This window comes from Triticum dicoccoides, chromosome 2A, assembly GCF_002162155.2.
Source record: "Triticum dicoccoides isolate Atlit2015 ecotype Zavitan chromosome 2A, WEW_v2.0, whole genome shotgun sequence".
Taxonomy (NCBI): domain Eukaryota; kingdom Viridiplantae; phylum Streptophyta; class Magnoliopsida; order Poales; family Poaceae; genus Triticum; species Triticum dicoccoides.
In genome coordinates this window covers 691,370,702-691,386,316 of record NC_041382.1, presented here as the reverse complement: position 1 = coordinate 691,386,316, position 15,615 = coordinate 691,370,702, and positions in this window count along the sequence as shown.

Below are 15,615 nucleotides of genomic sequence, written 5' to 3'. Positions count from 1 at the left end.
ATTTTAGACCAATTGGTCAAAAGCTGTTCAGGGGGCTCCAAACCCTAAACCATTGCGACCATTTTGGTTAGAAAGGTCGTAATTTCCTTACACGAAATGGTCACAAAGCAAACAGTGCTAGTCCGCTGCCTTATTTCTAGTTGTTAATGACCAATATAGATGGTCATAGCCTTGTAGATTGTGGTGGGTTGTGATGACTAGGCGCCATCTCATCAGTTTTGCCTATGTGTCATGTCCATGTGGCAGTTTTTGCCCTAGGTTGTGAAGCAACCTATATTTCTATCATTCCAAAAATTCCCAAAAAAATCTCATAAATTCTTTGGGGCATATCTTCATCAAATATGTAAAAATCCTTCCTTGCCTAGTTCAAAACTAATTCAACAATATTCATTTTCCTATTCTGTTCACAACAACACTTTATGAAGGAAGTGCTATTTTTATATTCTTGATTGCCCTTGGAATTTTTCGGCACTCTTTCCTATCCAAATCATTACCGCATGACAAAATTCAGCTCCATTTGCCTAGCAAATCTTCCTCGATAAATTTCCAAAGTTTTTGTCCACCTAGAAGCATTGTGAAGGAAGTACCTTTCTTATATCTCTAAATGACATGAAATTTATACAGTTCCTTCATATGCCCAAATTATCACCCTCCTCCAAATTGTAGCTCAGTCAAATCATCTATGTGAGCCCAGGTTCAATTTATATGTTATGGCCAAATTGGCACATTGCAAAGCAAGTGTTATATAGACCCCTCCTATTACCCTCAAAGTTTTTGGACACTCTTCCATACCCAAATCATTGCCATATGATAATATTAAGCTCAATTTTCCTAGTAAATCTTTCTCAGGAAGTTTCCAAAGTTTCTACCTCGAGAGAAGCTTTGTGAAGTAAGTACTAGCTAGGCTTACCCAAATGATCTGAAAATTTACCAGCGCATGACCATACCTATGTAACTTACCTACACCAATTTTTAGCTTATTTCATTCATCCAATCTCTCTCACTAGTTTTCCCAAGTTTTTGTCCATAGAAGAGCATTGTGAAGGAAGTACTACTTTGGCATGTCAAAATGATATCAATTTTCTACATTGCTTCCCTATGCCCGAATAACCGTCCTCCACCAAATTTCAGCTCAATCCATTCATTATTTTGAGCCCAGCTTCAACATTCATATTTTTGTCCAGTGTGGTACTTTGCAAAGCAAGTACCACCTAGGCTCCTCATTTTGAGGTGAAAATTTGTGAATACATTCTCCTTAGTAGATGATCATCCTCGGCCAAAACTCACGCCCATTGGCCATGTGCATTTCCCTACCGCAAATCAAACACTTGGCTGCTTATTCATGTTTGAGCATCGATCGGTCTCCTCGTGAGAATCTTATGTTGTGATTTTCTTCCTAGCACCTACCTGGGGAGTGCCCAACCCACTAGACATGCCTAGGCCGCACATAACACATGGCAACGCCACGGTCACGCGGTGACCACGCGACAGGCATGCGAGCTTACGCGCTCTAGAGTTGGGGCCCTCGGCCACCGTCCAAACCTCGATGTCTCGCCATCAAACCATGTATTTCTGATTAAATAGATACTTATTTACCTAGAAATGATTTTTGAAAAAAATAAAGAGCAAACTATGAGGCAGCTGCAGTTCAAAGTTGACCCGCTTCCAACTGAATCAACGGGAATTTTTCTTTTTCACCAGAGGTGGATCAAAATTTTTGACACCCAACCATTTTGTCAATTGTGCATTAAATATGGCCTAGTATTTTATAAAATTGATTAGGTCCAATTTTGCAACAAATATATGGTAGGTCCTTCACAAAAAAAACTCATTTCAGGCACTCAGAAAATGGAAAATGGTTTTTTCGTCCAAAGAAAATGAAAAGTTCCTTAGGCAACATTGTTTGCCATTCCAATATGCACCCTTGTTCACAATATGAGATCATTTGAACAAACTATGCCATGAATGTGGCCATAAGATTGATCATTTGGCTTGAAAGCCATGAATCTTCACACTTGATAGCTCATTTCTGAGAACACTTTTTTTTAAAATAATTACCGTATTACAAGTTTATTATTTTTCCTGGAAACTTGGTCATATATAATGACACAATGCGAAGGTTTTCCAATTTTTTGATTTTTTTGAATTTTTTATGCCCGTTTCAAAATGCGGTCAAAACGGCGGGCTTGACCATTCGTAGCTAGTGGTTGAATCTTGGAAAACTTTTGATGTTTCTCTGATTAAATAGATACTTATGTACCTAGAAATGATTTTTGGAAAAAATAAATAGCAAACTATGAGGCAGCTGCAGTTCAAATTTGACCCGCTTCCAACTGAATCAGCGGGAATTTGTCTTTTTCACCAGAGGTGGATCAAAACTTTTGGCACCCAACCATTTTGTCAATTGTGCATTAAATATGGTCTAGTATTTTATAAAAATGATTTGGTACAATTTTGCATCAAATATATGGTGGGTCCTTCACAAAAAAACCTCATTTCGGGCACTCGAAAAATGGAAAATGAATTTTCCGTGCAAAGAAAATGAAAACTCCCTTTGGCAACATTGCTTGGAATTCCAAGATGCACCCTTGTGCACAATACGAGATCATTTAAACAAACTATGCCATGAATGTGACCATAAGATTGATCATTTGGCTTGGAAGCCATTGATCTCCACACGTGATAGCTCATTTCTGAGAACACTTTTTTAAAATAATCGCCGTATTACAAGTTTGTTATTTTTTCTGGGAACTTGGCCACATATAATGACACAATGCGAAGGTTTCCCAATTTTTTGATTTTTTTTGAATTTTTTATGCCCGTTTTAAAATGCGGTCAAAACGGCGGGAATGACCGTTCCTAGCTAGTGGTTGAGTCTTGGAATTTTTTTGGTGTTTCTCTTATTAAATAGATACTTATGTACCTATAAATGATTTCTGGAAAAAATAAATAATAAACTATGAGGCACCTGCAGTTCAAATTTGACCCGCTTCCAGCTGATCGGCGGAAATTTGTCTTTTTCACGAGAGGTGGATCAAAACTTTTTACACCCAACCATTTTGTCAGTTGTGCATTAAATATGTCCTAGTATTTTATAAAAATGATTTGGTCCAATTTTGCAACAATTATTTTGGAGGTCCTTCACAAAAAAACCTCCTTTTGGGCACTCGAAAAAATGGAAAATGGTTTTTTCGTCCAAAGAAAATGAAAACTTCCTTAGGCAACATTGTTTGCCATTCCAATATGCACCCTTGTGCACAATATGAGATCATTCAAACAAACTATGCCATGAATGTGGCCATAAGATTGATCATTTGGCTTGGAAGCCATTGATCTCCACACGTGATAGCTCGTTTCTGAGAACACTTTTTTAAAATAATTGCCGTATTACAAGTTTGTTATCTTTCCTGGGAACTTGGCCACATATAATGACACAATGCGAAGGTTTCCCAATTTTTTGATTTTTTTTGAATTTTTTATGCCCGTTTCAAAATGTGGTCAAAACGGCGGGAATGACCGTTCCTAGCTAGTGGTTGAATCTTGGAATTTTTTTGGTGTTTCTGTGATTAGATAGATACTTCTGTACCTACAAATGATTATTGGAAAAAATAAATAGCAAACTACAAGGCAGCTACAGTTCAAATTTGACCTGCTTCCAGCTGAATTGGCGGAAATTTGTCTTTTTTACGAGAGGTGGATCAAAACTTTTTACACCCAGCCATTTGGTCAATTGTGCATTAAATATGGCCTTGTATTTTATAAAAATGATTTGTTCCAATTTTGCAACAATTATTTGGTAGGTTCTTCACAAAAAAACCATTTTTGCCACAAGAAAAATGATTAAAAATATATAGAAAGATAAAAAAATGCATGGAAATCGGTGATCATCCATAAAATGGGGTCTAACTTGAGTGAAAATTTTGGTTGTGGCATTTTGCAAATATTTTGATAGTTGCTTCACAAAATTCCCCTAGTTTTAGTACTAACAAACTATTTTAAATCACAAAATTTCTGAACCAACCAGGGCTCTTCTCACGGATCACCCCACTATAGTCGATCTGAACCGTCCGCATCCGAAGGATCCAACATCTATCATTCACCTCTCAGGTCATAGCGACCCAACCCAAACCCTAGCAGCAACCCAATCCCCCTCTCCCCCTCTCCTGCCGCCGCGTGTCTCTCCCCCTCTCCCCGATCCAGATCTCTCCGTCGCCGCCCAAACCCAATCCCCAACCCAATCTCCTGAGTGCGGTGCCGCGCCCCTGCTTTGTCCCTCTGCATCACCCGCATCACCCGCCACCATGGCCTCCTGCGTCAACGGATCAGGGTGCCACCACCGTGCGGGCCCCGACCCCGCACCCCACGGCGGCCGGAGACGATGGCAGGGAAGGGCTCGGTCCCCTGACGAATCCTCCTCCCTCCCTGCCCGCACGTCTCGACCCCATCGACCCAACGCCCAGGCCCAGCACGCGCTGCCGCCATGGACTCCACCGCGGGGACGGATCTGGGGAAGATCGTGAGCGTGTTCTACCAGGCCGAGGACGGGGAGCACAGCCGCCGCCTCCTCGCGCTGCTCGCCACCTCCCTCACCGTGCTCGACGCCATGCAAGGTCCGCCTCTCTCTCCTCCTCCTAGTCTCTCTCTGTTGCTTGGTTTGATTTTGCTGATGCGGTTTCCTTCCTCCCCTCCCTAATGCATGCGCGCAGGTGCACAGTCAAGTAGGAGACCACGACGACGACGACGACGCGGCCGTGCGGTCGGTGCCCTCTGAAGCCGCTCGCCCGGGCCGTGCCGTGCCGGAGGAGGGGTCCAGATCCTGGCCTCACCAAGATCAATCGTCGCTAGAACTCGGGGGGACAAGATGGACGTGCCTCTACTGGTCCCCGAGCTCCCTCCTCTCGATTCTTCCTTGTGCTACTCAGGGCCGCTCAGTCTGACTCTGCGGACGTAGGTGAGCCACTACCTTCCCCTCCTTTGTTTTCTCCAGTGCTCTTTCTGTCCATGTCCGGCCATCGAGCCCTATTCTTTGTGTTATGTCAAGCTTCTGTTCGACAGAATGCCTGCAAGCTGCTGCTAATCACTTGCACTTGCTAGCTGCTGCTAGTGGTCTCATGTTCCTGAAAACTAACAAGAGTGGTCTTACTGAAAACTGACAATCTCAAGTCCAAATTTGATTGGGTGCTCTACCAGCCATTGTTCCTCTTTTTGGTCTAGTACAGACACTACAAACCTGCTATTTCTTCAGTACTACTGACGTAATAGCAGCTCTCCCTTGAAAAAATGTTCAGAGCAGAAGCATTCCTGGAGCGAAAACTTGAATAGCTTTTCGTGTCTGGATCAGTAAGCATAATCATGGGCTTATATTTGTGTGTAGCTTGATCAGTTCTCAAATTGTGTACATTCTCACATGTGAAGCATGTACCATTTGCTAGTACTACGTAGTTGCTAGCGATGGCTAGCCTGTGTCTGGTCTTTTTGACTGGATCACATCAATATGCTCCGGTCCAATGCGCCCAGCTATAGCCTCATTTTTAAATACGTTATTTTTATTTTCCAGCATTTGTTTTTAGCTACTGCGGCATTTCTTGAAATGATTTTTATTCTAAGCATTTTTGTCATACTCAATAAGCTAGTTCCTGAATCAAATTTGTTAATGAAATGTTTTTGTAGCATGCTATAGTTAATTAGTTGGCAAGTCTGATGTCCATTCGCCTGATTCCGTCGCCGGATTCCAGACGCCTCCTCTGTTTTTTGCAGGTCTGGCAGCACCACCGCGTCGACGAAGAAGGTGGTGACCGCGGCGGCGAGCGGCGCGAGTTTGTGGCTGCGGGACTCGACAGCACGGCTCATATATGTGCTTTCGACTAATCCAGCTTTTGGTCTAGCTGGGCATTACTTTCGGTTAATTAGCTTTCGGCTCATATATGTGCTCTCTATGATACTGATGGTTCCCTAGCTAATAATATGATGATTTAATCCCCTAAGCATTGATGCATCCCATATCACCATGGCTGTTGTTTGCTGTCAAGATTTGCTTAGCCTGAATACATGGTTATGTTTTTGTGTACTGCTATCCTGTTGTCTCTGTTGGATGGACATCATCCCAGTACAAGTACTTGCTAGGTTTTACCTGTTCATGCAAATCTTGTTGTGTGTTGCAAGTCGTTTTAGTACTACCAAATTAAGTCATCTACTGTCATGTGCCTGCGCAATGTTTCCTCCTTATATCACCTTTAATCCAAGGCAAAATCTGGACCAGCGAGTACCTATTGCACTAATGGGTGATTAGTACGCTGACAGAGATATTTGGAAATAGGAATTCTAAAGCGCATACTATTCAGAGCAAAACGGTAATTTCCTTAATGAAGTAGGTGACTGTAATTTGTATAATAACCACACAGGCTACTTTAATTAATGTTTCCACTTTTCTTTGATGAAATGGTTTAGTTTTGATTAATAACTCATTGGATTTTAAATATGGTAGTAAGAAGTTCCAACAGCGCTATGTGGTGTTTACACAAATTCCTTGATTTTCTAGCATAGCAGGGGCTGGGACTTGTCAAACAAGAGCTTAGTTTCCATAGAAGTATACTCAGTTATATGAGATACTTGGTTGGCATAGTAAACCAAACCATGTTACTGATAATTTTTTTGTTCTTTCTCAGGACTGCTCCCGTGTGGTGGCCTCCTTGAGACTTGGCACTTAGCAGCATAATCTAATTAATTATACTGATTTTTTTGTTCTTCTAGAATCTTGGCACTTTGCTTGTCTATGGATCATCTTCCACTTGAGAGCTGGCAGGAGGTCATTATTCCGTTGCTGCCTCATCACTTACCTCCAGTTCTGAATTTGTGTGATAAATGCTTTTGAATTCCAATGACAAGTGCTACTGAAAATTTTCTGTTCTTGTTCCTTTAATACGCATGTTCATGAATAATCGCTTCAGTTATTTGTTCTTCTGAAAACTTCAGTATGCAAGTACCTATTCCTGGTACAGCAAGTATCAGTTCATGAGCATTTGCACAGTTTTCATTATTTGTTCTTCTGAAAATTTGCTCTAGTGTGAATCATAGTAGTATGCACTAGCAGCAATCTGTCAATGTTTGATTCAAGCTTACTCTCGTTATAATGTATTGTGTAGTTGTTGTTTCAAACTGTTTTGCTACAAGTACCATAATTTGCATTGAAGATGTTGTATTCTGTTGCTGTATCATTGTTTAATAAAACCATAGCATGATGCTCACATGAGATATCCACATGTTTCTGTGCTGTTTCTTTCCAGCATGATGCTCTGTTATAATGTATTATGTTGCTGTTTTGCTACAAGCTGTGTGTTGATTTGATAACAGGAGTTTCCTTGTCCTGGTCCTATACTGCATTTTGACTCCTATGTTTCTGTGCGCGTGTGTTTAATTGATGTTGTTTCAACTTTGAACTGCTTCTGCATATGGCCTATACTGCAATTGAGATTTAAATTTGTGGTTGTTCCTCTTTTACAGATGCTCAAGTGTGAAGTGTGAAGCAAGTGTGAAGCCGTGAAGTGTGAAGCCGTCAAGTTCTACTTAGTGAAGAGTAGCATATTGTTAGCATATATGTGTTGTAAAGATTGTAATAGATTTATTTAGTGGTATATTTGATGAAATTTATGTGTTCTTTTTTATTATGTATGTGATCTGAAAACTTGTGAAATGGAAACTTGACCAATGGGTCCACTTATGAAAATAATCTGTCAAATTTGTACATTTCTGATATGTGGGACCAATTTGAGAGATGATCATGACAAGTGGGACCCATCTGACTAGTGGGACCAACTTGAATATATAATGGATGAAAATAGAAAAGCAATAAATAATAAAAGGCCACGGGCCAACAATAAAAAAGGCTACAACGTTGGGCTTGGCCCATGAAGCCGACCAGAATTAACAAGGAAAAAAATCCTAAAAGGCTGAATTAATGGGCTCGGCCCATGTAGAAAACCGAATTGGACCGGGCTGAATCTTGTGCCACATCAACTTGCCATGCTGGATGCCTACGTGGCCTGGGGAGGTTGCTAGTGACCAAAACGCCACAGTAGACATATTTTGGTCATAAACATCTATGACCTTCTCACAGAGAAGGTCGCTATAGTCAGTTTACGACCGCCAGCTTTTGACCTTCTGTTTTTGGTCACAAAAAGGTCGTAAATGGAAATTTGTGACCTTTCAGTGACCAATAGTCAAGGTCACAAGTTGACATATTTCTTGTAGTGCATGCGAAGTGACTTGTCCTTCTTGGGGACCATGACGACATTGGCGAGCCACTCGGAGTGGTAAATCTCTCGGATGAACTCCGCTGCTAAGAACCGAGCCACCTCCTCACCAATGGCTTGCTTCTTCTGGACGACGGACCGTCGAAGATGTTCCTTCATAGGCTTGAATTTTGGGTCGACTCGTAGACGGTGCTCAGCCAGCTCTCTGGGAACTCCAGGCATGTCAGAGGGTTTCCATGCGAAGATGTCCCAGTTCTCACGGAGGATCTGGATGAGCGCTTCTTCCTATTTGGAGTCGAGCGTCGTTGAGATGTGAGTCGGGGCAGCATCGGGGTCGGTCGGGTGAATGTGGGCTGGCTTTGTTTCACCGGACGACTGAAAAGCTGATTCTGAAGCAGGCTTCTTGGCTCGTAGCAATTCACTCGGATCAACAGTCTTCTGGTACTCTTGTAGCTCGACCACTACCATCTGAGCATCAGCGATCTTTGAGCCTTTCTGAAAACACTCTTCTGCTTTCTTTCGGTTGCATGTAACAGTGATCACACCTTTGGGGCCAGGCATCTTCAGTTTGAGATACACGTAACACGGTCGAGCCATGAAGCGTGTATAAGCTGGCCTGCCCAGAATGGCATGATAAGCACTTTGGAAGTCCACAACCTCGAATGTCAACTTTTCCTTGCGGTAATTCTTTGAATCACCAAAAACCACATCAAGAGCAATCTGGCTGAGTGATTCGGCCTTCTTCCTGGGAATGACTCCATGGAAGCTCATGTTACTGGTACTGAGCCTGGACATCGGAATGCCCATCCCTTTCAACGTTTCTGCATACAATATGTTCAGGCCACTGCCACCATCCATCAGGACTTTGGTCAGTCGAGTGCCTTCAACAATTGGGTCGACCACCAAAGCTTGCCTCCTAGGGGTGGCAATGTGCGTAGGGTGATCAGATTGGTCGAATGTGATGGCAGTCTGAGACCACTTCAGATAACTAGGTGTTGCCGGAGCAACCATATTCACCTCACGGTTAATGACTTTCAGTCGACTTTTGCTTTCGACATCAGCAAAAATCATCAGGGTGGAATTGACTTGGGGGTATCCATCGTCACTGTCTTCCTTGTCCTCAACTCTGTTCGACTCTTTTTCCTTGTCCTTGGACTGCTTGCCTTGAAACTGCTGGATTAGGAGCCGGCACTGTCGAGTGGTATGCTTTGGGTAAATAAAATTACCCTCCTCATCTTTCTTGGTGTGGATGTGACATGGCAGGTCCAAAACATCATTGCCATCTTGGTCCTTGACTTTCTTGGGCTTCCAGGGCCCCTTGGGTTTTCCCTTGAAGTTTCCCTGGGCTACGGCCAGGGCCTCCCTAGGGGCGGCTGGCTCGGCCTTCCGCTTCTGTTTCCGATTGGAGTTCCCTCCGGTTTCTTGGGCGACTGCCTTGTACTTGCCGCTCCGGAGTCGATCTTCGTCTTCACCTTTAGCGTATTTGGTGGCAATCTCCACCATCCGATTCAGAGACATTTCTCTAGTTCGACCGAACTTCAGATTCAATTCTCTATATTTAACGCCTTCCTTGAAGGCACAAACTGCTTGATGGTCTAGCACATTCTCAACCGTGTGATGCAGTGTGATCCACCTCTGGATGTAATCCCTCAGAGTTTCATTCGGCTTCTGCACACAAGACCGCAATTCCGTAAGGCCTGCGGGTCGCTTGCATGTTCCTTCAAAGGTTGTGACAAACACTTGGGAGAGGTCCTCCCAAGTGTAGATGCTGCTGGGTGCCAACTGATTTAGCCACGCTCTGGCTGAGCCCTCTAACATGAGAGGCAAATGCTTCATGGCCACCTCATCATTGCCACCGCCAATCTGTACAGCCACTCGGTAATCTTCGAGCCAAGTGTCAGGCTTAGATTCACCGGTGAACTTGCTGACTCCAGTCGCCAGCCTTGAGTTGGGAGGAATCACTGCGGCTCTGATGGCTCGACTGAAACACTCTGGCCCTGAAGCATGTACTCTGCTGCTGGCAGGCGCATCTCTGTTGTGACCTTCTCGATGAGCTCTGTTCCTGTCAACCAAACCTTGAATGAGGATGGATCTCGCATCAAAGCCTGGGTCCCTGGGGTCGACTGGAATCCTTTGCCCAAAACTATGAGGGCGTCTATCATCTTGCCGTCGAGGCGCATATGACCCACTCCTCGGGGGAGGGGTTGGCACTCGACGTCGATCATCACGATAGGATCGGTGATCATACTGCTCATTTCTTCTGTACTGATCATGCCGGTCACCACGTCCCTCATGCCTCGGGGGTGATCTCGGGCTGTGAGCCGACTGGACTGTATCTGTTGCAACGGATCGACTGTGGATTCTATTCTGCGACTGAGAAACGGCGGAATTCTGGTTTCCCGCCGCCCGGAGCAACGCTCTGATCTGCAACAAGCCCCTGCTAGCCTCCGACTGGGAGGGCTGAATTGATTCTGCTATACGGGCCGCAGCGGCCAAATTCTGAACTGGGGTTCGATATACCTGCGACGGCGGGAAGAGCTGACTGGACTCGGGAGCTTGCTGACGTCGACTGGACTCGGGAGCTCGCTGAAGCGCTTGCTCGTCGAGTATTCGCTAGAGATTCTCTAGTCGAGTGCGCTCGGCCAGGTTAACCAAGCGCGCGTCCTCCAAGGCCCGGGCCTCGGGGGTTTCTCCGACAATAGGAGTGTGGAGTGCGTCCATGTTCCGGCAGCGAAGCTCCTCTCGCTGCAATGACGTGAGAGGATCGGGGAGATACTCATTGTGGGGATGCGACGGGTCGCCCCCACCCGCGCCTCCATCAGCGCGAGGGAAACCGGGAGGACTGTGTGTTCCATCGACCGCTAGAACCTCAGCCGCCGGGTCGCTGCTGTCGCACTCGGATGCGGTCTCCGTGGAGCCAGTCAACAGGTCGAACAGGCCGCAGAGGGATTCGTCGGGCTCGATTGCCGCGACTTGTGGGGCTGCCGACTGGCGGGCCACGGCATGCCTCACCCACCGCTGAAGTCTCGACCGACCGGAGCATTTGCGCTGGTGGGAAACAGGGCGGGGAGACGACGCGGTGGCCGACGGATACTGGGTTGACTGCTGCCGCAGGAGGACGCCACGAATGCATGCGCGGAAGTGCATCGCACCGCGGACGGGGAGCGCGTCGATGTCGAGTGGCGCCTCCTGAAGCCAGGCGGAGTCATCGGCAATGAACGTGAGCGCGCCGAGACGGATCTCGCGGCCCTCCACCAAAACTCCGCAAGAAACCATGATCAAAGGGATCGGAAAAGATCGCAACTTCTCCAACTAGGCGCTAAGATTCCGGCCCCACGGTGGGCGCTAACTGTCGTGGTTCTAACTCTGACAGTGATGTAGGGGGGTGTGTATGGAGAGGCTAGATCTCAGCTATTGGGAAGTTGTAAACACATGAGGATTACGAGTTCAGGCCCTTCTCGGAGGAAGTAAGAACCCTACGTCTCGTTGCCCGGAGGCGGTCGATTGGATTATGTGTGTGTGAATAACAGGGGTGCGAACCCCTCATACTGAGGAGGGGGGTGGCTTATATAGAGTTCGCCGGCCCTCTCCTGCCCTCAGTAATGCAGGGTTTAAGGTACATTTAAGGTTGGGCGTTACTGGTAACGCCCCTAATAAAGTGCTATAATGACCATAAAGACTACTTAATGGCCGACCGTTTGCCTACGGAGTGACTTCAGATCTCCTGGCGGTCGAGTGGCTAGCTTCATGGTCGAGTGATAGCTTCTTGGTCGAGTGTCTTGAACCCGTCGAGTGGGATACCTTCAAGTCAATTGAAAGGTGACTTCTTCTAGGGATGTCCTTGGGCAGGGCTCTTTGGACAGGTCCGTGCCCCTACCCTAGGTACATAGCTTCATCAATAGTAGCTTCTTTATGTGAATCCTTTGCTACTCATGTTGATCTCCCTAAGGAGAAGTGGTTTAAATATAATCCTCCAATTGAAGTAAAAGTAGTTGCACCTATTAAAGTTGAAGAAAATACTATCACTTATAATGTTGATCATGTTGTTCCTACTGCTTATATTGAGAAACCACCTTTCCCTGTTAGAATAAAGGATCATGCTAAAGCTTCAACTGTGGTTCGTAAGAGTAATACTAGAACACCTACACCCCCTGAGCAAATTAAAGTTGAACCTAGTATTGCTATGATTAAATATCTCTTGGTTGATAATATTGATGGGCATGTTATTTACTTCTGTGATGAAGATGCTAGAATTGCTAGACCTGATACTAAAAATAAACATAAACCTGTTGTAGGAATGCCTATTATTTCTGTTAAAATAGGATATCATTGCTATCATGGCTTATGTGATATGGGTGCTAGTGCAAGTGCAATACCTCATTCCTTATACAAATAAATTATGCATGATATTGCACCTGCTGAGATAGAGGAAATTGATGTTACAATTAAGCTTGCCAATAGAGGCACTATTTCAGCAGTTGGGATTGTTAGAGATGTTGAAGTCTTGTGTGGGAAAGTTAAATATCCTGCTGATTTTCTTGTTCTTGGTTCCCCACAAGGTAACTTTTGTCCCATCATATTTGGTAGACCCTTCTTCAATACTGTTAATGCTAGGATAGATTGCAAAAGGGATGTTGCTACTATTGGTTTGGGGGATATGTCTCATGAGTTTAATTTTGCTAAGTTTCATAGACAACCCCATGATAAAGAATTACCTAGCAAGGATGAAATTATTGGTCTTGCTTCTATTGTCGTGCCTCCTAATGTTCCTTTAGAACAATATTTGCTCGACCATGAAAATGATATGTTTATGAATGAAAGAAGGGAAATAGATGAAGTGTTCTTTAAACAGGGACCTATTTTGAAACACAACTTGCCTGTTGAAATCGTAGGGGATCCTCCACCACCCAAGGGTGATCCCGTGTTTGAGCTTAAACCATTATCTGATACTCTTAAATATGCTTATCTTGATGAGAAAAAGATATATCTTGTTATTATTAGTGCTAACCTTTCAGAGCATGAAGAAAAGAAATTATTGAAAACTCTGAAGAAGCACCATGCTGCTATTGGATATACTCTTGATGATCTTAAGGGCATTAGTCCCACTCTATGTAAACACAAAATAAAATTGGAGAAAGACGCTAAACCAGTTGTTGATCACCAACGACGGTTAAATCCTAAGATGAAAGAAGTGGTAAGAAAAGAAATACTAAAGCTTCTGGAGGCAGGTATAATTTATCTCGTTGCTGATAGTCAGTGGGTAAGTCCTGTCCATTGTGTACCTAAAAAGGGAGGTATTACTGTTGTTCCTAATGATAAAGATGAATTGATTCCACAAAGAATTATTACAGGTTATAGAATGGTAATTGATTTCCGCAAATTAAATAAAGCTACTAAAAAGGATCATTACCCTTTACCTTTTATTGATCAAATACTAGAAAGATTATCCAAACATACACATTTTTCCTTTCTAGAGGGTTATTCTGGTTTCTCTCAAATACCTGTGTCAAAAGAGGATCAAGAAAAGACCACTTTTACTTGCCCTTTTGGTACCTTTGCTTATAGATGTATGCCTTTTGGTTTATGCAATGCACCAGCCACCTTTCAAAGATGCATGATGGCTATATTCTCTGATTTTTGTGAAAAGATTGTTGAGGTTTTCATGGATGATTTCTCCGTATATGGAACTTCTTTTGATGATTGCTTGAGAAACCTTGATCGAGTTTTGCAGAGATGTGAAGAAACTAATCTTGTCTTGAATTGGGAAAAGTGCCACTTTATGGTTAATCAAGGTATTGTCTTGGGGCATAAAATTTCTGAAAGAGGTATTGAAGTTGATAAAGCTAAAGTTGATGCTATCGAAAAGATGTCGTGTCCTAAGGACATTAAAGGTATAAGAAGTTTCCTTGGTCATGCCGGGTTTTATAGGAGGTTCATTAAGGACTTCTCTAAAATTTCTAGGCCTCTGACTAATCTCTTACAAAAAGATGTTCCTTTTATCTTTGATGATGATTGTGTAGAAGCATTTGAAATACTTAAGAAAGCTTTGATTTCTGCACCTATTGTTCAGCCACCTGATTGAAATTTACCTTTTGAAATTATGTGTGATGCTAGTGATTATGCTGTAGGTGCTATTCTAGGACAAAGAGTTGATAAGAAATTAAATGTTATCCAATATGCTAGTAAAACTCTAGACAGTGCCCAGAGAATTATGCTACTACTGAAAAAGAATTTTTAGCAGTTGTATTTGCTTGTGATAAGTTCAGACCTTATATTGTTGATTGCAAAGTAACTGTTCACACTAATCATGCTGCTATTAAATATCTTATGGAAAAGAAAGATGCTAAACCTAGACTTATTAGATGGGTTCTCTTGCTACAAGAATTTGATTTGCATATTATTGATAGAAAGGGAGCTGAGAACCCCGTTGCAGACAACTTATCTAGGTTAGAAAATGTTCTTGATGACCCACTATGTATTGATGATAGCTTTCCTGATGAACAATTAGTTGTCATAAATGCTTCTCGTACTGCTCCATGGTATGGTGATTATGCTAATTACATTGTTGCTAAATTTATACCACCTAGCTTCACATACCAACAAAAGAAAAAGTTTTCAATGATTTAAGACGTTACTTCTGGGATGACCCACACCTATATAATTAAGGAGTAGATGGTGTTATTAGACGTTGTGTACCTAAGCGTGAACAGGAACAGATCCTATGCAAGTGTCACTCCGAAGCTTATGGAGGACACCACGCTGGAGATAGAACTGCACATCAGGTATTGCAATCCGGTTTTTATTGGTCTACTCTCTTCAAAGATGGCCGTAAGTTTGTCTTGTCTTGTGATGAATGTTAAAGAATTGGTAATATTAGTAGACGCCAAGAAATGCCTATGAACTATTCACTTGTTATTAAACCATTTGATGTTTGGGGATTTGATTATATGGGACCGTTTCCTTCCTCTAATGGGTATACACATATTTTAGTAGCTGTTGATTACGTTACTAAGTGGGTAGAAGCTATTCCTACTAGTAGCGTTGATCATAACACCTCTATTAAGATGCTTAAAGAAGTTATTTTTCCGAGCTTTGGAGTCCCTAGATATTTAATGACTGATGGTGGTTCACATTTTATTCATGGTTCTTTTTGTAAAATGCTTGCTAAGTATGACGTTAATCATAGAATTGCATCCCCATACCACCCACAGTCTAGTGGTCAAGTAGAATTGAGTAATAGAGAGCTCAAATTAATTTTGCAAAAGACTGTTAATAGATCGAGAAAGAATTGGTCCAAGAAACTTGATGATGCTTTATGGGCCTATATAACTGCATATAAAAATCCTATGGGTTTACCTCCGTATAA